A 21816-nucleotide genomic window follows, 5' to 3' on the forward strand; every position below is an offset into this window, starting at 1 on the left:
TTAATGCCATTCCATTCCATTCCGTTCCATTCCATTCCATTCGGGTTGATTCCATTCCGTTCCATTCCATTCTATTCCATGCCATTCCATTCCATTCCATTCGGGTTGATTCCATTCCATTCCATTCCATTCCATTCCATTCCATTCCATTACATTCCATTCCATTCCATTCGGGTTGATTCCATTCCGTTCCATTCCATTCCATTCCATTCGGGTTGATTCCATTCCATTTCTTTCCATTACATTTCATTCCATTCCATTCCATTCCATTCCATGCCATTCGGGATGATTCCATTCCATTCCATTCCATTCCATTCCATTCCATTCCATTCCATTCCATTCGGGTTGATTCCATTCCATTCCATTCCATTCTATTCCATGCCATTCCATTGCATTCCATTCGGGTTGATTCCATTCCATTCCATTCCATTCCATTCCATTCCATTCCTTTCCATTCCGTTCCATTCCATTCCATTCGTGTTGATTCCATTCCGTTCCATTCCATTCCATTCCATTCCATTCGGGTTGATTCCATTCCATTTCATTCCATTACATTTCATTCCATTCCATTCCATTCAATGCCATTCAGGATGATTCCATTCCATTCCATTCCATTCCATTCTCTTTTACTCCATTCCATTCCATTCCATTCCATTCCATTCCATTCCATTCCATTCCATTCGGGTTGATTGCATTCCATTCCAATCCACTCCATTCCATTCCATTTGGTTTGATACCATTCCATTCCATCCCAATCCATTCCATTCCATTCCATTCCATTCCTTTCCATTCCATTCCATTCCATTCGGGTTGATTCCATTCCATTCCATTCCCTTTCATTCCATTCCATTCGTGTTGATTGCATTCCGTTCCATTCCATTCCATTCCCTTCCATTCCATTCCATTCCATTGCATTCGGGTTGATTCCATTCCATTGCATTCCATTCCATTCCATTTGGGTTGATTGCATTCCATTCCAATCCATTCCATTCCATTCCATTCCATTCGGGTTGACTCCATTCCATTTCATTCCATTACATTTCATTCCATTCCATTCCATTCAATGCCATTCAGGATGATTCCATTCCATTCCATTCCATTCCATTCTCTTTTACTCCATTCCATTCCATTCCATTCCATTCCATTCCATTCCATTCCAATCGGGTAGATACCATTCCGTTCCATTCCATTCCATTCCATTCCATTCCGGTTGATTCCATGCCATTCCATTTCATTGCATTCCATTCCATTCCATTCCATTCCATTCCATTCGGGTTGACTTCTTTGCATTCCCTTCCATCCCATTCCATTCTATTCCATTCGGGTTGATTCCATTCCATTCCATTCCATTCCATTCGGGTTGATTCTGTTCCTTTCCATTCCATTCCATTCGAGATGATACCATTCCAATCCATTCCATTCCGTTCCATTCCATTCCTTTCGGGTTGATTCCATTCCATTCCATTCCATTCCATTCCATACCATTCCATTCCTTTCTTGTTGACTCCATTCCATTCCGTTTCATTCCATTCGTGTTGATTGCATTCCATTCCATTCCATTCCTCTGCAGTCGGTCTGATATCGTTCCATTCCGTTCCATTCGATTCCATTCCATTCGGGTTGGTTCCATTCCATTCCTATCCATTCCATTCCATTCCATTCCATTCCATTCGGTTCGGGTTGATTCCATTCCGTTCCATTCCATTCCATTCCATTCCATTCCATTCCATTCCATTCCATTCCATTCGGGTTGATTCCATTCCATTTCTTTCCTTTCCATTGTATTCGGGTTGATTCTCTTCCATTCCATTCCATTCCATTCCATTCCATTCCATTCCATTCCATTCGGGTTGATTCCATTCCATTCCATTCCATTCTATTCCATTCCATTGCATTCCATTCCATTCGGTTGATTCCATTCCATTCCATGCCATTCCATTCCATTCCGTTCCATCCCATTCCATTCGGGTTGACTCCATTCCGTTCCATTCCATTCCATTCCATTTCATTCGGGTTGATTCCATTCCATTTCATTCCATTCCATTTCATTCCATTCCATTCCATTCTATTCCATTCCATTCCATGCCATTCGGGATGATTCCATTCCATTCCATTCCATTCCATTCCATTCCATTCCATTCCATTCGGGTTGATTCCATTCCATTCCATTCCATTCTATTCCATGCCATTCCATTCCATTCCATTCGGGTTGATTCCATTCCATTCCATTCCCTTCCATTCCATTCCATACTCTTCCATTCCATTCGGGTTGGTTCCTTTCCGTTCCATTCCATTCCATTCCATTCCATTCGTGTTGATTCCATTCCATTTCATTCCATTACATTTCATTCCATTCCATTCCATTCCATTCCATGCCATTCGGGATGATTCCATTCCATTCCATTCCATTCCATTCTCCTTTACTCCATTCCATTCCATTCCATTCCATTCCATTCCATTCCATTCCATTCCATTCCATTCCATTCGGGTTGATTGCATTCCATTCCAATCCACTGCATTCCATTCCATTTGGTTTGATTCCATTCCATTCCATCCCAATCCATTCCATTCCATTCCATTCCGTTCCATTCGGTTTGATTCCATTCCATTCCACTCCATTCCATTGCATTCGGGTTGATTCCATTCCATTGCATTCCATTCCATTCCATTTGGGTTGACTGCATTCCATTCCAATCCATTCCATTCCATTCCATTCCATTCCATTCGGGTTGACTCCATTCCATTCAATTCCATGCCATTCCATTCCATTCCATTCCATTCCATTCCCTTCCATTCCATTCCATTCCATTCCATTCGGGTTGACTCCATTCCATTCAATTCCATGCCATTCCATTCCATCCCATTTAATTCCATTACATTCGCTTGGATTCCATTCCATTTCATTCAATTCCATTACATTCGAGTTGATACTTTCCATTCCATTCCTTTCCATTCCATTCCATTCCATTCCATTCCATTCCAATCGGGTTGATACCATTCCGTTCCATTCCATTCCATTCCATTCCGGTTGATTCCATGCCATTCCATTTCATTGCATTCCCTTCCATCCCATGCCATTCTATTCCATTCGGGTTGATTCCATTCCATTCCATTCCATTCCATTCCATTCCATTCGGGTTGATTCTATTCCATTCCATTCCATTCCATTCCATTCGGGTTGATTCTGTTCCTTTCCATTCCATTCCATTCGTGATGATACCATTCCAATCCATTCCATTCCGTTCCATTCCATTCCTTTCGGGTTGATTCCATTCCATTCCATTCCATTCCATTCCATTCCATTCCATTCCATTCCTTTCTTGTTGATTCCATTCCATTCCGTTTCATTCCATTCGTGTTGATTGCATTCCTTTCCATTCCATTCCATTGCAGTCGGTCTGATATCGTTCCATTCCGTTAAATTCGATTCCATTCCATTCGGGTTGGTTCCATTCCATTCCTATCCATTCCATTCCATTCCATTCCATTCCATTCCGTTCGGGTTGATTCCATTCCGTTCCATTCCATTCCATTCCATTCCATTCCATTCGGGTTGATTCCATTCCATTTCTTTCCTTTCCATTGTATTCGTGTTGATTCTCTTCCATTCCATTCCATTCCATTCCATTCCATTCCATTCGGGTTGATTCCATTCCATTCCATTCCATTCTATTCCATTCCATTGCATTCCATTCCATTCGGGTTTATTCCATTCCATTCCATGCCATTCCATTCCATTCCGTTCCATTCCATTCCATTCGGGTTGATTCCATTCCGTTCCATTCCATTCCATTCCATTTCATTCGTTTTGATTCCATTCCATTTCATTCCATTCCATTTCATTCCATTCCATTCCATTATATTCCATTCCATTCCATGCCATTCGGGATGATTCCATTCCATTCCATTCCATTCGGGTTGATTCCATTCCATTCCAGTCCATTCTATTCCATGCCATTCCATTCCATTCCATTCGGGTTGATTCCATTCCATTCCATTCCATTCCATTCCATTCCATTCCATTCGGGTTGATTCCATTCCGTTCCATTCCATTCCATTCCATTCGGGTTGATTCCATTCCATTTCATTCCATTACATTTCATTCCCTTCCATTCCATTCCATTCCATGCCATTCGGGATGATTCCATTCCATTCCATTCCATTCCATTCCATTCCATTCCATTCCATTCGGGTTGATTCCATTCCATTCCATTCCATTCTATTCCATGCCATTCCATTCCATTCCATTCGGGTTGATTCCATTCCATTCAATTCCATTCCATTCCATTCCATTCCGTTCCATTCCATTCCATTCGGGTTGACTCCATTCCGTTCCATTCCATTCCATTCCATTCCATTCGGGATGATTCCATTCCGTTTCATTCCATTACATTTCATTCCATTCCATTCCATTCCATTCCATGCCATTCGGGACGATTCCATTCCATTCCATTCCATTCCATTCCATTCTCCTTTACTCCATTCCATTCCATTCCATTCCATTCGGGTTGATTGCATTCCATTCCAATCCACTCCATTCCATTCCATTTGGTTTGATTCCATTCCATTCCATCCCAATACATTCCATTCCATTCCATTCCATTCCATTCCATTCCATTCCATTCCATTCGGGTTGATTCCATTCCATTCCATTCCCTTTCATTCCATTCCATTCGTGTTGATTGCATTCCGTTCCATTCCATTCCATTCCATTCCATTCCATTCCATTCCATTCGGTTTGATTACATTCCATTCCATTCCATTCCATTCCATTCCATTCTGGTTGATTCCATTCCATTCCATTCAATTCCGTTCCATTCGGTTTGATTCCATTCCATTCCACTCCATTCCATTGCATTCGGGTTGATTCCATTCCATTGCATTCCATTCCATTCCATTTGGGTTGATTGCATTCCATTCTAATCCATTCCATTCCATTCCATTCCATTCCATTCCATTCCATTCCATTCCTTTCCATTCCATTCCATTCGGGTTGACTCCATTCCATTCAATTCCATGCCATTCCATTCCATTCCATTCCATTCCATTCCATTCCATTCCATTGCATTCCATTCGGGTTGACTCCATTCCATTCAATTCCATGCCATTCCATTCCATCCCATTCCATTCCATTCCATTCGCTTGGATTCCATTCCATTTCATTCAATTCCATTACATTCGAGTTGATACTTTCCATTCCATTCCTTTCCATTACATTCTTTCCATTACATTCGAGTTGATTCTTTTCCATTCCATTCCTTTCCATTCCATTGCATTCCATTCCATTCCATTCCAATCGGGTTGATACCATTCCGTTCCATTCCATTCCATTCCATTCCATTCTGGTTGATTCCATGCCATTCCGTTTCATTGCATTCCATTCCCTTCAATCCCATTCCATTCCATTCTATTCCATTCGGGTTGATTCCATTCCATTCCATTCCATTCCATTCCATTCCATTCGGGTTGATTCTGTTCCTTTCCATTACATTCCATTCGAGATGATACCATTCCAATCCATTCCATTCCGTTCCATTCCATTCCTTTCGGGTTGATTCCATTCCATTCCATTCCATTCCATTCCATTCCATTCCATTCCATTCCATTCCATTCCATTCCTTTCTTGTTGATTCCATTCCATTCCGTTTCATTCCATTCGTGTTGATTGCATTCCTTTCCATTCCATTCCATTGCAGTCGGTCTGATATCGTTCCATTCCGTTCCATTCGAATCCATTCCATTCGGGTTGGTTCCATTCCATTCCTATCCATTCCATTCCATTCCATTCCATTCCATTCCGTTCGGGTTGATTCCATTCCGTTCCATTCCATTCCATTCCATTCCATTCCATTCGGGTTGATTCCATTCCATTTCTTTCCTTTCCATTGTATTCGGTTTGATTCTCTTCCATTCCATTCCATTCCATTCCATTCGTGTTGATTCCATTTCACTCCATTCCATTCTATTCCATTCCATTGCATTCCATTCCATTCGGGTTGATTCCATTCCATTCCATTCCATTCCATTCCATTCCATTCCGTTCCATTCCATTCCATTCGGGTTGATTCCATTCCGTTCCATTCCATTCCATTCCATTTCATTCGTTTTGATTCCATTCCATTTCATTCCATTCCATTTCATTCCATTCCATTCCATTATATTCCATTCCATTCCATGCCATTCGGGATGATTCCATTCCATTCCATTCCATTCGGTTTGATTCCATTCCATTCCATTCCATTCTATTCCATGCCATTCCATTCCATTCCATTCGGGTTGATTCCATTCCATTCCATTCCATTCCATTCCATTCCATTCGGGTTGATTCCATTCCGTTCCATTCCATTCCATTCCATTCGGGTTGATTCCATTCCATTTCATTCCATTACATTTCATTCCCTTCCATTCCATTCCATTCCATTACATTTCATTCCCTTCCATTCCATTCCATTCCATGCCATTCGGGATGATTCCATTCCATTCCATTCCATTCCATTCCATTCCATTCCATTCCATTCCATTCGGGTTGATTCCATTCCATTCCATTCCATTCTATTCCATGCCATTCCATTCCATTCCATTCGGGTTGATTCCATTCCATTCCATTCCATTCCATTCCATTCCATTCCGTTCCATTCCATTCCATTCGGGTTGACTCCATTCCGTTCCATTCCATTCCATTCCATTCCATTCGGGTTGATTCCATTCCGTTTCATTCCATTACATTTCATTCCATTCCATTCCATTTCATTCCATGCCATTCGGGATGATTCCATTCCATTCCATTCCATTCCATTCTCCTTTACTCCATTCCATTCCATTCCATTCCATTCCATTCCATTCCATTCGGGTTGATTGCATTCCATTCCAATCCACTCCATTCCATTCCATTTGGTTTGATTCCATTCCATTCCATCCCAATCCATTCCATTCCATTCCATTCCATTCCATTCCATTCCATTCCATTCGGGTTGATTCCATTCCATTCCATTCCCTTTCATTCCATTCCATTCGTGTTGATTGCATTCCGTTCCATTCCATTCCATTCCATTCCATTCCATTCCATTCGGGTTGATTCCATTCCATTCCATTCCATTCCATTCCATTCCATTCTGGTTGATTCCATTCCATTCCATTCCATTCCGTTCCATTCGGTTTGATTCCATTCCATTCCACTCCATTCCATTGCATTCGGGTTGATTCCATTCCATTGCATTCCATTCCATTCCATTTGTGTTGATTGCATTCCATTCCAATCCATACCATTCCATTCCATTCCATTCCATTCCATTCGGGTTGTCTCCATTCCATTCAATTCCATGCCATTCCATTCCATTCCATTCCATTCCATTCCATTGCATTCAATTCGGGTTGACTCCATTCCATTCAATTCCATGCCATTCCATTCCATCCCATTCCATTCCATTCCATTCGCTTGGATTCCATTCCATTTCATTCAATTCCATTACATTCGAGTTGATACTTTCCATTCCATTCCTTTCCATTCCATTCTTTCCATTACATTCGAGTTGATTCTTTTCCATTCCATTCCTTTCCATTCCATTGCATTCCATTCCATTCCATTCCAATCGGGTTGATACCATTCCGTTCCATTCCATTCCATTCCATTCCATTCTGGTTGATTCCATGCCATTCCGTTTCATTGCATTCCATTCCCTTCAATCCCATTCCATTCTATTCCATTCGGGTTGATTCCATTCCATTCCATTCCATTCGGGTTGATTCTGTTCCTTTCCATTACATTCCATTCGAGATGATACCATTACAATCCATTCCATTCCGTTCCATTCCATTCCTTTCGGGTTGATTCCATTCCATTCCATTCCATTCCATTCCATTCCATTCCATTCCATTCCATTCCTTTCTTGTTGATTCCATTCCATTCCGCTTCATTCCATTCGTGTTGATTGCATTCCTTTCCATTCCATTCCATTGCAGTCGGTCTCATATCGTTCCATTCCGTTCCATTCGATTCCATTCCATTCGGGTTGGTTCCATTCCATTCCTATCCATTCCATTCCATTCCATTCCATTCCATTCCGTTCGGGTTGATTCCATTCCGTTCCATTCCATTCCATTCCATTCCATTCCATTCGGGTTGATTCCATTCCACTTCTTTCCTTTCCATTGTATTCAGGTTGATTCTCTTCCATTCCATTCCATTCCATTCCATTCGGGTTGATTCCATTCCATTCCATTCCATTCTATTCCATTCCATTGCATTCCATTCCATTCGGGTTGATTCCATTCCATTCCATTCCATTCCATTCCATTCCGTTCCATTCCATTCCATTCGGGTTGATTCCATTCCGTTCCATTCCATTCCATTCCATTTCATTCGTTTTGATTCCATTCCATTTCATTCCATTCCATTTCATTCCATTCCATTCCATTATATTCCATTCCATTCCATGCCATTCGGGATGATTCCATTCCATTCCATTCCATTCGGGTTGATTCCATTCCATTCCATTCCATTCTATTCCATGCCATTCCATTCCATTCCATTCGGGTTGATTCCATTCCATTCCATTCCATTCCATTCCATTCCATTCCATTCGGGTTGATTCCATTCCGTTCCATTCCATTCCATTCCATTCGGGTTGATTCCATTCCATTTCATTCCATTACATTTCATTCCCTTCCATTCCATTCCATTCCATGCCATTCGGGATGATTCCATTCCATTCCATTCCATTCCATTCCATTCCATTCCATTCCATTCGGGTTGATTCCATTCCATTCCATTCCATTCTATTCCATGCCATTCCATTCCATTCCATTCGGGTTGATTCCATTCCATTCCATTCCATTTCATTCCATTCCGTTCCATTCCATTCCATTCGGGTTGACTCCATTCCGTTCCATTCCATTCCATTCCATTCCATTCCATTCGGGTTGATTCCATTCCATTCCATTCCATTCTATTCCATGCCATTCCATTCCATTCCATTCGGGTTGATTCCATTCCATTCCATTCCATTCCATTCCATTCCATTCTCCTTTACTCCATTCCATTCCATTCCATTCCATTCCATTCCATTCCATTCGGGTTGATTGCATTCCATTCCAATCCACTCCATTCCATTCCATTTGGTTTGATTCCATTCCATTCCATCCCAATCCATTCCATTCCATTCCATTCCATTCCATTCCATTCCATTCCATTCCATTCGGGTTGATTCCATTCCATTCCATTCCCTTTCATTCCATTCCATTCGTGTTGATTGCATTCCGTTCCATTCCATTCCATTCCATTCCATTCCATTCCATTCCATTCGGGTTGATTCCATTCCATTCCATTCCATTCCATTCCATTCCATTCTGGTTGATTCCATTCCATTCCATTCCATTCCGTTCCATTCGGTTTGATTCCATTCCATTCCACTCCATTCCATTGCATTCGGGTTGATTCCATTCCATTTCATTCCATTCCATTCCATTTGTGTTGATTGCATTCCATTCCAATCCATTCCATTCCACTGCATTCCATTCCATTCCATTCGGGTTGACTCCATTCCATTCAATTCCATGCCATTCCATTCCATTCCATTCCATTCCATTCCATTGCATTCCATTCGGGTTGACTCCATTCCATTCAATTCCATGCCATTCCATTCCATCCCATTCCATTCCATTCCATTCGCTTGGATTCCATTCCATTTCATTCAATTCCATTACATTCGAGTTGATACTTTCCATTCCATTCCTTTCCATTCCATTCTTTCCATTACATTCGAGTTGATTCTTTTCCATTCCATTCCTTTCCATTCCATTGCATTCCATTCCATTCCATTCCAATCGGGTTGATACCATTCCGTTCCATTCCATTCCATTCCATTCCATTCTGGTTAATTCCATGCCATTCCGTTTCATTGCATTCCATTCCCTTCCATCCCATTCCATTCTATTCCATTCGGGTTGATTCCATTCCATTCCATTCCATTCCATTCCATTCGGGTTGATTCTGTTCCTTTCCATTACATTCCATTCGAGATGATACCATTCCAATCCATTCCATTCCGTTCCATTCCATTCCTTTCGGGTTGATTCCATTCCATTCCATTCCATTCCATTCCATACCATTCCATTCCTTTCTTGTTGATTCCATTCCATTCCGTTTCATTCCATTCGTGTTGATTGCATTCCATTCCATTCCATTCCATTGCAGTAGGTCTGATATCGTTCCATTCCGTTCCATTCGATTCCATTCCATTCGGGTTGGTTCCATTCCATTCCTATCCATTCCATTCCATTCCATTCCATTCCATTCCGTTCGGGTTGATTCCATTCCGTTCCATTCCATTCCATTCCATTCCATTCGGATTGATTCCATTCCATTCCATTCCATTCTATTCCATTCCATTGCATTCCATTCCATTCGGGTTGATTCCATTCCATTCCATGCCATTCCATTCCATTCCGATCCATTCCATTCCATTCGGGTTGATTCCATTCCATTCCATTCCATTCTATTCCATGCCATTCCATTCCATTCCATTCGGGTTGATTCCATTCCATTCCATTCCATTCCATTCCATTCCATTCCATTCCGTTCATTTCCATTCCATTCCATTTCATTCGGGTTGATTCCATTCCATTTCATTCCATTCCTTTTCATTCCATTCCATTCCATTCTATTCCATTCCATTCCATGCCATTCGGGATGACTCCATTCCATTCCATTCCATTCCATTCCATTCCATTCCATTCCATTCCATTCGGGTTGATTCCATTCCATTCCATTCCATTCTATTCCATTCCATTCCGTTCCATTCCATTCCATTCGGGTTGATTCCATTCCGTTCCATTCCATTCCATTCCATTCGGGTTGATTCCATTCCATTTCATTCCATTACATTTCATTCCATTCCATTCCATGCCATTCGGGATGTTTCCATTCCATTCCATTCCATTCCATTCCATTCCATTCCATTCCATTCGGGTTGATTCCATTCCATTCCATTCCATTCTATTCCATGCCATTCCATTCCATTCCTTTCGGGTTGATTCCATTCCATTCCATTCCATTCCATGCCATTCCATTCCATTCCATTCGGGTTGATTCCATTCCATTCCATTCCATTCCATTCCATTCCATTCCATTCCATTCCATTCCGTTCCTTTCCATTCCATTCGGGTTGATTCCATTCCGTTCCATTCCATTCCATTCCATTCCATTCGGGTTGATTCCATTCCATTTCATTCCATTAGTTTTCATTCCATTCCATTCCATTCCATTCCATGCCATTCGGGATGATTCCATTCCATTCCATTCCATTCCATTCTCCTTTACTCCATTCCATTCCATTCCATTCCATTCCATTCCATTCCATTCCATTCGGGTTGATTGCATTCCATTCCAATCCACTCCATTCCATTCCGTTTGGTTGGATTCCATTCCATTCCATCCCAATCCATTCCATTCCATTCCATTCCATTCCATTCCATTCCATTCCATTCGGGTTGATTCCATTCCATTCCATTCCCTTTCATTCCATACCATTCGTGTTGATTGCATTCCGTTCCATTCCATTCCATTCCATTCCATTCCATTCCATTCCATTCCATTCCATTCAGGTTGATTCCATTCCATTCCATTCCATTCCATTCCATTCCATTCTGGTTGACTCCATTCCATTCCATTCCATTCCGTTCCATTCGGTTTGATTCCATTCCATTCCACTCCATTCCATTGCATTCGGGTTGATTCCATTCCATTGCATTCCATTCCATTCCATTTGGGTTGATTGCATTCCATTCCAATCCATTCCATTCCATTCCATTCCATTCCATTCCATTCCATTCCATTCCATTCCATTCCATTCCATTCTATTCGGGTTGATTCCATTGCATTCCATTCCATTCCATTCCATTCCATTGCATTCCATTCGGGTTGATTCCATTCTATTCCATTCTGTTCCAATCCATTCCTTTCCATTCCATTCGGGTTGATTCCATTCCATTCCATTCCATTCCATTCCATTCCATTCCATTCGGTTTGATTCCAATTAATTCCATTCCATCCCATTCCATTCCATTCCATTCGGGATCATTCCATTCCATTCCATTTCATTCGGGATGATTCCATTCCATTCCATTCCGTTCAATACAATTCCATTCCATTCCATTCCTTTCGGGTTGATTCCATTCCATTCCATTGCATTCCATTTCATTCCATTCCATTCCATTCCATTCCATTCTGGTTGATTCCATTCCATTCCATTCAATTCCATTCCATTCCTTTCCATTCCATTCCATTCGGTTTGATTCCCTTCCATTCCATTCCATTCCTTTCCATACCATTCCATTCGGGTTGATAACATTCCATTCCATTCCATTCCATTCCATTCCATTCCATTCCATTCCATTCCATTCCATTCGGGTTGATTCCATTCCATTCAATTCCATTCCGTTTGACTCCATTCCATTCCATTTCATTCCGGTTGATTCCATTCCATTCCATTCCATTCCTTTCCATTCCATTTAGGTTGATTCCATTCCATTCCATTCCATTCCATTCCTTTCCATTCCGGTTGATTCCATTCCATTCCATTACATTGCATTCCATTCGGGTTGACTCCATCCCATTCCATTCCACTCCATTCGGGTTTATTCCATTCCATTCCATTCCATTCCACTCCATTCCATTCCATTCGCGTTGATTCCATTCCATTCCATTCCATTCTATTCCATTCGGGTTGATTCCATTCCGTTCCATTCCATTCCATTCCATTCCATTCGTGTTGAGTCCATTGCATTCCATTCCGTTCCATTCCATTCCATGCCATTCGGGATGATTCCATTCCATTCCATTCCGTTGCATTCGGGTTGATTCCTTTCCATTTCATTCCATTCCATTGCATTCCATTCCATTCCATTCGGGTTGATTCCATTCCATTCCATTCCATTGCATTCCATTCCGTTTGATTCCATTCCATTCCATTCCATTCCGTTCCATTCGGGTTGATTCCATTCCGTTCCATTCCATTCCATTCCATTCCATTCGTGTTGACTCCATTGCATTCCATTCCGTTCCATTCCATTCCATGCCATTTGGGATGATTCCATTCCATTCCATTCCTTTCCAATCCATTCGGGTTGATTCCATTCCATTTCATTCCATTCCATTGCATTCCATCCCATTCCATTCGGGTTGATTCCATTCCATTCCATTCCATTGCATTCCATTCCGTTTGATTCCATTCCATTCCATTCCATTCCAATCCATTCGGGTTGATTCCATTCCGTTCCATTCCATTCCATTCCATTCCTTTCCATTCCATTCGGATTGATTCCATTCCATTTCATTCCATTCCATTCCAATCCATTTGGGTAGATTTCATTCCATTCCATTACATTCCATGCCATTCGGGATGATTCCATTCCATTCCATTCCAATCCATTCCATTCGAGTGGATTCCATTCCATTCCATTCCATTATATTCCATTCGATTTCATTCCATTCCATTCCATTCGGGTTGATTCCATTCCATTCCATGCCATTCCATTCCATTCCGATCCATTCCATTCCATTCGGGTTGATTCCATTCCATTCCATTCCATTCTATTCCATGCCATTCCATTCCATTCCATTCGGGTTGATTCCATTCCATTCCATTCCATTCCATTCCATTCCATTCCGTTCCGTTCCTTTCCATTCCATTCCATTTCATTCGGGTTGATTCCATTCCATTTCATTCCATTCCTTTTCATTCCATTCCATTCCATTCTATTCCATTCCATTCCATGCCATTCGGGATGATTCCATTCCATTCCATTCCATTCCATTCCATTCCATTCCATTCCATTCCATTCCATTCGGGTTGATTCCATTCCATTCCATTCCATTCTATTCCATGCCATTCCATTCCATTCCATTCGGGTTGATTCCATTCCATTCCATTCCCTTCCATTCCATTCCATTCCGTTCCATTCCATTCCATTCGGGTTGATTCCATTCCATTCCATTCCATTCCATTCCATTCCATTCGGGTTGATTCCATTCCATTTCATTCCATTACATTTCATTCCATTCCATTCCATGCCATTCGGGATGATTCCATTCCATTCCATTCCATTCCATTCCATTCCATTCCATTCCATTCGGCTTGATTCCATTCCATTCCATTCCATTCCATTCCATTCCATTCCATTCCATTCCGTTCCTTTCCATTCCATTCGGGTTGATTCCATTCCGTTCCATTCCATTCCATTCCATTCCATTCGGGTTGATTCCATTCCATTCCATTCCATTCCATTCCCTTTCATTCCATTCCATTCGTGTTGATTGCATTCCGTTCCATTCCATTCCATTCCATTCCATTCCATTCCATTCAGGTTGATTCCATTCCATTCCATTCCATTCCATTCTGGTTGATTCCATTCCATTCCATTCCATTCCGTTCCATTCAGTTTGATTCCATTCCATTCCACTCCATTCCATTGCATTCGGTTTGATTCCATTCCATTCCATTCCATTCCATTCCATTTGGGTTGATTGCTTTCCATTCCAATCCATTCCATTCCATTCCATTCCACTCCATTCCATTTCATTCCATTCGGGTTGATTCCATTGCATTCCATTCCATTCCATTCCATTGCATTCCATTCGGGTTGATTCCATTCTATTCCATTCTGTTCCAATCCATTCCTTTCCATTCCATTCGGGTTGATTCCATTCCATTCCATTCCATTCCATTCGGTTTGATTCCATTTAATTCCATTCCATCCCATTCCATTCCATTCCATTCGGGATCATTCCATTCCATTCCATTTCATTCGGGATGATTCCATTCCATTCCATTCCGTTCAATTCAATTCCATTCCATTCCATTCCTTTCGGGTTGATTCCATTCCATTCCATTGCATTCCATTTCATTCCATTCCATTCCATTCCATTCCATTCTGGTTGATTCCATTCCATTCCATTCAATTCCATTCCATTCCTTTCCATTCCATTCCATTCGGTTTGATTCCCTTCCATTCCTTTCCATTCCATTCCATACCATTCCATTCGGGTTGATAACATTCCATTCCATTCCATTCCATTCCATTCCATTCCATTCGGGTTGATTCCATTCCATTCCATTCCATTCCATTCCATTCCCTTTCATTCCATTCCATTCGTGTTGATTGCATTCCGTTCCATTCCATTCCATTCCATTCCATTCCATTCCATTCCATTCCATTCCATTCCATTCGGGTTGATTCCATTCCATTCCATTCCATTCCATTCCATTCCATTCTGGTTGATTCCATTCCATTCCATTCCATTCCGTTCCATTCGGTTTTATTCCATTCCATTCCACTCCATTCCATTGCATTCGGGTTGATTCCATTCCATTGCATTCCATTCCATTCCATTTGGGTTGATTGCATTCCATTCCAATCCATTCCATTCCATTCCATTGCATTCCATTCCATTCCATTCCATTCCATTCCATTCCATTCGGGTTGATTCCATTCCATTCCATTCCATTCCATTCCATTCCATTCCATTCCATTCCATTCGGTTTGATTCCATTTAATTCCATTCCATCCCATTCCATTCCATTCCATTCGGGATCATTCCATTCCATTCCATTTCATTCGGGATGATTCCATTCCATTCCATTCCGTTCAATTCAATTCCATTCCATTCCATTCCTTTCGGGTTGATTCCATTCCATTCCATTGCATTCCATTTCATTCCATTCCATTCCATTCCATTCCATTCTGGTTGATTCCATTCCATTCCATTCAATTCCATTCCATTCCTTTCCATTCCATTCCATTCGGTTTGATTCCCTTCCATTCCTTTCCATTCCATTCCATACCATTCCATTCGGGTTGATAACATTCCATTCCATTCCATTCCATTCCATTCCATTCCATTCCATTCCATTCCATTCCATTCGGGTTGATTCCATTCCATTCCATTCCATTCCATTCCATTCCCTTTCATTCCATTCCATTCGTGTTGATTGCATTCCGTTCCATTCCATTCCATTCCATTCCATTCCATTCCATTCCATTCCTTTCCGTTCCTTTCCATTCCATTCCATTTCATTCGGGTTGATTCCATTCCATTTCATTCCATTCCTTTTCATTCCATTCCATTCCATTCTATTCCATTCCATTCCATGCCATTCGGGATGATTCCATTCCATTCCATTCCATTCCATTCCATTCCATTCCATTCCATTCGGGTTGATTCCATTCCATTCCATTCCATTCTATTCCATGCAATTCCATTCCATTCCATTCGGGTTGATTCCATTCCATTCCATTCCCTTCCATTCCATTCCATTCCGTTCCATTCCATTCCATTCGGGTTGATTCCATTCCGTTCCATTCCATTCCATTCCATTCCATTCGGGTTTATTCCATTCCATTTCATTCCATTACATTTCATTCCATTCCATTCCATGCCATTCGGGATGATTCCATTCCATTCCATTCCATTCCATTCCATTCCATTCCATTCCATTCCATTCCATTCGGGTTGATTCCATTCCATTCCATTCCATTCTATTCCATGCCATTCCATTCCATTCCATTCGGCTTGATTCCATTCCATTCCATTCCATTCCGTTCCATTCCATTCCATTCCATTCCGTTCCTTTCCATTCCATTCGGGTTGATTCCATTCCGTTCCATTCCATTCCATTCCATTCCATTCGGGTTGATTCCATTCCATTTCATTCCATTACATTTCATTCCATTCCATTCCATTCCATTCCATGCCATTCGGGATGATTCCATTCCATTCCATTCCATTCCATTCTCCTTTACTCCATTCCATTCCATTCCATTCCATTCCATTCCATTCCATTCGGGTTGATTGCATTCCATTCCAATCCACTCCATTCCATTCCGTTTGGTTGGATTCCATTCCATTCCATCCCAATCCATTCCATTCCATTCCATTCCATTCCATTCCATTCCATTCCATTCCATTCCATTCCATTCGGGTTGATTCCATTCCATTCCATTCCATTCCATTCCCTTTCATTCCATTCCATTCGTGTTGATTGCATTCCGTTCCATTCCATTCCATTCCATTCCATTCCATTCCATTCCATTCCATTCCATTCAGGTTGATTCCATTCCATTCCATTCCATTCCATTCCATTCCATTCCATTCTGGTTGATTCCATTCCATTCCATTCCATTCCGTTCCATTCGGTTTGATTCCATTCCATTCCACTCCATTCCATTGCATTCGGGTTGATTCCATTCCATTGCATTCCATTCCATTCCATTTGGGTTGATTGCATTCCATTCCAATCCATTCCATTCCATTCCATTCCATTCCATTCCATTCCATTCCATTCGGGTTGATTCCATTGCATTCCATTCCATTCCATTCCATTGCATTCCATTCGGGTTGATTCCATTCTATTCCATTCTGTTCCAATCCATTCCTTTCCATTCCATTCGGGTTGATTCCATTCCATTCCATTCCATTCCATTCCATTCCATTCCATTCCATTCGGTTTGATTCCATTTAATTCCATTCCATCCCATTCCATTCCATTCCATTCGGGATCATTCCATTCCATTCCATTTCATTCGGGATGATTCCATTCCATTCCATTCCGTTCAATTCAATTCCATTCCATTCCATTCCTTTCGGGTTGATTCCATTCCATTCCATTGCATTCCATTTCATTCCATTCCATTCCATTCCATTCCATTCTGGTTGATTCCATTCCATTCCATTCAATTCCATTCCATTCCTTTCCATTCCATTCCATTCGGTTTGATTCCCTTCCATTCCTTTCCATTCCATTCCATACCATTCCATTCGGGTTGATAACATTCCATTCCATTCCATTCCATTCCATTCCATTCCATTCGGGTTGATTCCATTCCATTCCATTCCATTCCATTCCATTCCCTTTCATTCCATTCCATTCGTGTTGATTGCATTCCGTTCCATTCCATTCCATTCCATTCCATTCCATTCCATTCGGGTTGATTCCATTCCATTCCATTCCATTCCATTCCATTCCATTCCATTCTGGTTGATTCCATTCCATTCCATTCCATTCCGTTCCATTCGGTTTGATTCCATTCCATTCCACTCCATTCCATTGCATTCGGGTTGATTCCATTCCATTGCATTCCATTCCATTCCATTTGGGTTGATTGCATTCCATTCCAATCCATTCCATTCCATTCCATTCCATTCCATTCCATTCCATTCCATTCGGGTTGATTCCATTGCATTCCATTCCATTCCATTCCATTGCATTCCATTCGGGTTGATTCCATTCTATTCCATTCTGTTCCTATCCATTCCTTTCCATTCCATTCGGGTTGATTCCATTCCATTCCATTCCATTCCATTCCATTCCATTCCATTCGGTTTGATTCCATTTAATTCCATTCCATCCCATTCCATTCCATTCCATTCGGGATCATTCCATTCCATTCCATTTCATTCGGGATGATTCCATTCCATTCCATTCCGTTCAATTCAATTCCATTCCATTCCATTCCTTTCGGGTTGATTGCATTCCATTCCATTGCATTCCATTTCATTCCATTCCATTCCATTCCATTCCATTCTGGTTGATTCCATTCCGTTCCATTCAATTCCATTCCATTCCTTTCCATTCCATTCCATTCGGTTTGATTCCCTTCCATTCCATTCCATTCCATTCCATACCATTCCATTCAGGTTGATAACATTCTATTCCATTCCATTCCATTCCATTCCATTCCATTCCATTCGGGTTGATTCCATTCCATTCAATTCCATTCCGTTTGACTCCATTCCATTCCAATTCATTCCGGTTGATTCCATTCCATTCCATTCCATTCCTTTCCATTCCATTTAGGTTGATTCCATTCCATTCCATTCCATTCCATTCCTTTCCATTCCGGTTGATTCCATTCCATTCCATTACATTGCATTCCATTCGGGTTGACTCCATTCCTTTCCATTCCACTCCATTCGGGTTTATTCCATTCCATTCCATTCCATTCCATTCCACTCCATTCCATTCCATTCGCGTTGATTCCATTCCATTCCATTCCATTCTATTCCATTCGGGTTGATTCCATTCCGTTCCATTCCATTCCATTCCATTCCATTCGTGTTGAGTCCATTGCATTCCATTCCGTTCCATTCCATTCCATGCCATTCGGGATGATTCCATTCCATTCCATTCCGTTGCATTCGGGTTGATTCCTTTCCATTTCATTCCATTCCATTGCATTCCATTCCATTCCATTCGGGTTGATTCCATTCCATTCCATTCCATTGCATTCCATTCCGTTTGATTCCATTCCATTCCATTCCATTCCGTTCCATTCTGGTTGATTCCATTCCGTTCCATTCCATTCCATTCCATTCCATTCGTGTTGACTCCATTGCATTCCATTCCGTTCCATTCCATTCCATGCCATTTGGGATGATTCCATTCCATTCCATTCCTTTCCAATCCATTCGGGTTGATTCCATTCCATTTCATTCCATTCCATTGCATTCCATCCCATTCCATTCGGGTTGATTCCATTCCATTCCATTCCATTGCATTCCATTCCGTTTGATTCCATTCCATTCCATTCCGTTCCAATCCATTCGGGTTGATTCCATTCCGTTCCATTCCATTCCACTCCATTCCTTTCCATTCCATTCGGATTGATTCCATTCCATTTCATTCCATTCCATTCCAATCCATTCGGGTAGATTTCATTCCATTCCATTACATTCCATGCCATTCGGGATGATTCCATTCCATTCCATTCCAATCCATTCCATTCGAGTGGATTCCATTCCATTCCATAACATTATATTCCATTCGATTTCATTCCATTCCATTCCATTCGGGTTGGTTCCATTCCATTCCTTTTCATTCCATTCCATTCCATTCCATTCGTGTTGATTCCATTCCATTCCATTCCATTCCTTTACATTACATTACATTCCCATTGATTCCATTCCATTCCATTGCATTCCATTTCATTCCATTCCGGTTGATTCCATTCCATTCCATTCCATTCCATTCCATTCCATTTCATTCCATTCCATTCCATTTCTTTCCATTCCATTCCATTCCATTCCATTCCATTCCATTTCATTCCATTCCATTCCATTTCATTCCATTCCATTCCATTCCATTCCATTCCATTCTGGTTGATTCCATTCCATTCCATTGAATTCCATTCCATTCCATTCCGGTTGTTTCCATTCCATTCCATTCCATTCCATTCCAATCCATTCTGGTTGATTCCATTCCATTCCATTACATTACATTCCTTTCAATTCCATTCCATTCGGGTTGATTCTCCTCCACTCCATTTCATTCCATTCCATAGCATTCCATTCAGGTTGATAACATTCCATTCCATTCCGTACAATTCCATTCCATTTCATTCCATTCCATTCCATTCCATTCCATTCCATTCGGGTTGATTCCATTCCATTCAATGCCATTCGGTTTGACTCCAAAAAATTCCATTCCATTCTGGTTGATGCCATTCCATTCCATTCCATTCCTTTCCATTCCATTTAGGCTGATTCCATTCCATTCCATTCCAATCCATTCCATTCCATTCCCTTCCATTCCATTATATTTGTGTTGACTGCATTCCATTCCAATCCATTCCATTCCATTCCATTCCATTCCGGTTGATTCCATTTCATTCCATTCCATTCCATTCCATTCCATTCCATTCCGTTCCTTTCCATTCCATTCGGGTTGATTCCATTCCGTTCCATTCCATTCCATTCCATTCCATTCGGGTTGATTCCATTCCATTCCATTCCATTCCATTCCCTTTCATTCCATTCCATTCGTGTTGATTGCATTCCGTTCCATTCCATTCCATTCCATTCCATTCCATTCCATTCAGGTTGATTCCATTCCATTCCATTCCATTCCATTCTGGTTGATTCCATTCCATTCCATTCCATTCCGTTCCATTCAGTTTGATTCCATTCCATTCCACTCCATTCCATTGCATTCGGTTTGATTCCATTCCATTCCATTCCATTCCATTCCATTTGGGTTGATTGCTTTCCATTCCAATCCATTCCATTCCATTCCATTCCACTCCATTCCATTTCATTCCATTCGGGTTGATTCCATTGCATTCCATTCCATTCCATTCCATTGCATTCCATTCGGGTTGATTCCATTCTATTCCATTCTGTTCCAATCCATTCCTTTCCATTCCATTCGGGTTGATTCCATTCCATTCCATTCCATTCCATTCGGTTTGATTCCATTTAATTCCATTCCATCCCATTCCATTCCATTCCATTCGGGATCATTCCATTCCATTCCATTTCATTCGGGATGATTCCATTCCATTCCATTCCGTTCAATTCAATTCCATTCCATTCCATTCCTTTCGGGTTGATTCCATTCCATTCCATTGCATTCCATTTCATTCCATTCCATTCCATTCCATTCCATTCTGGTTGATTCCATTCCATTCCATTCAATTCCATTCCATTCCTTTCCATTCCATTCCATTCGGTTTGATTCCCTTCCATTCCTTTCCATTCCATTCCATACCATTCCATTCGGGTTGATAACATTCCATTCCATTCAATTCCATTCCATTCCATTCCATTCCATTCCATTCGGGTTGATTCCATTCCATTCCATTCCATTTCATTCCATTCCGTTCCATTCCATTCCATTCGGGTTGACTCCATTCCGTTCCATTCCATTCCATTCCATTCCATTCCATTCGGGTTGATTCCATTCCGTTTCATTCCATTACATTTCATTCCATTCCATTCCATTTCATTCCATGCCATTCGGGATGATTCCATTCCATTCCATTCCA

The sequence above is a fragment of the Pan paniscus genome, chromosome 11, assembly GCF_029289425.2.
Source record: "Pan paniscus chromosome 11, NHGRI_mPanPan1-v2.0_pri, whole genome shotgun sequence".
In the NCBI taxonomy this organism is placed as follows: domain Eukaryota; kingdom Metazoa; phylum Chordata; class Mammalia; order Primates; family Hominidae; genus Pan; species Pan paniscus.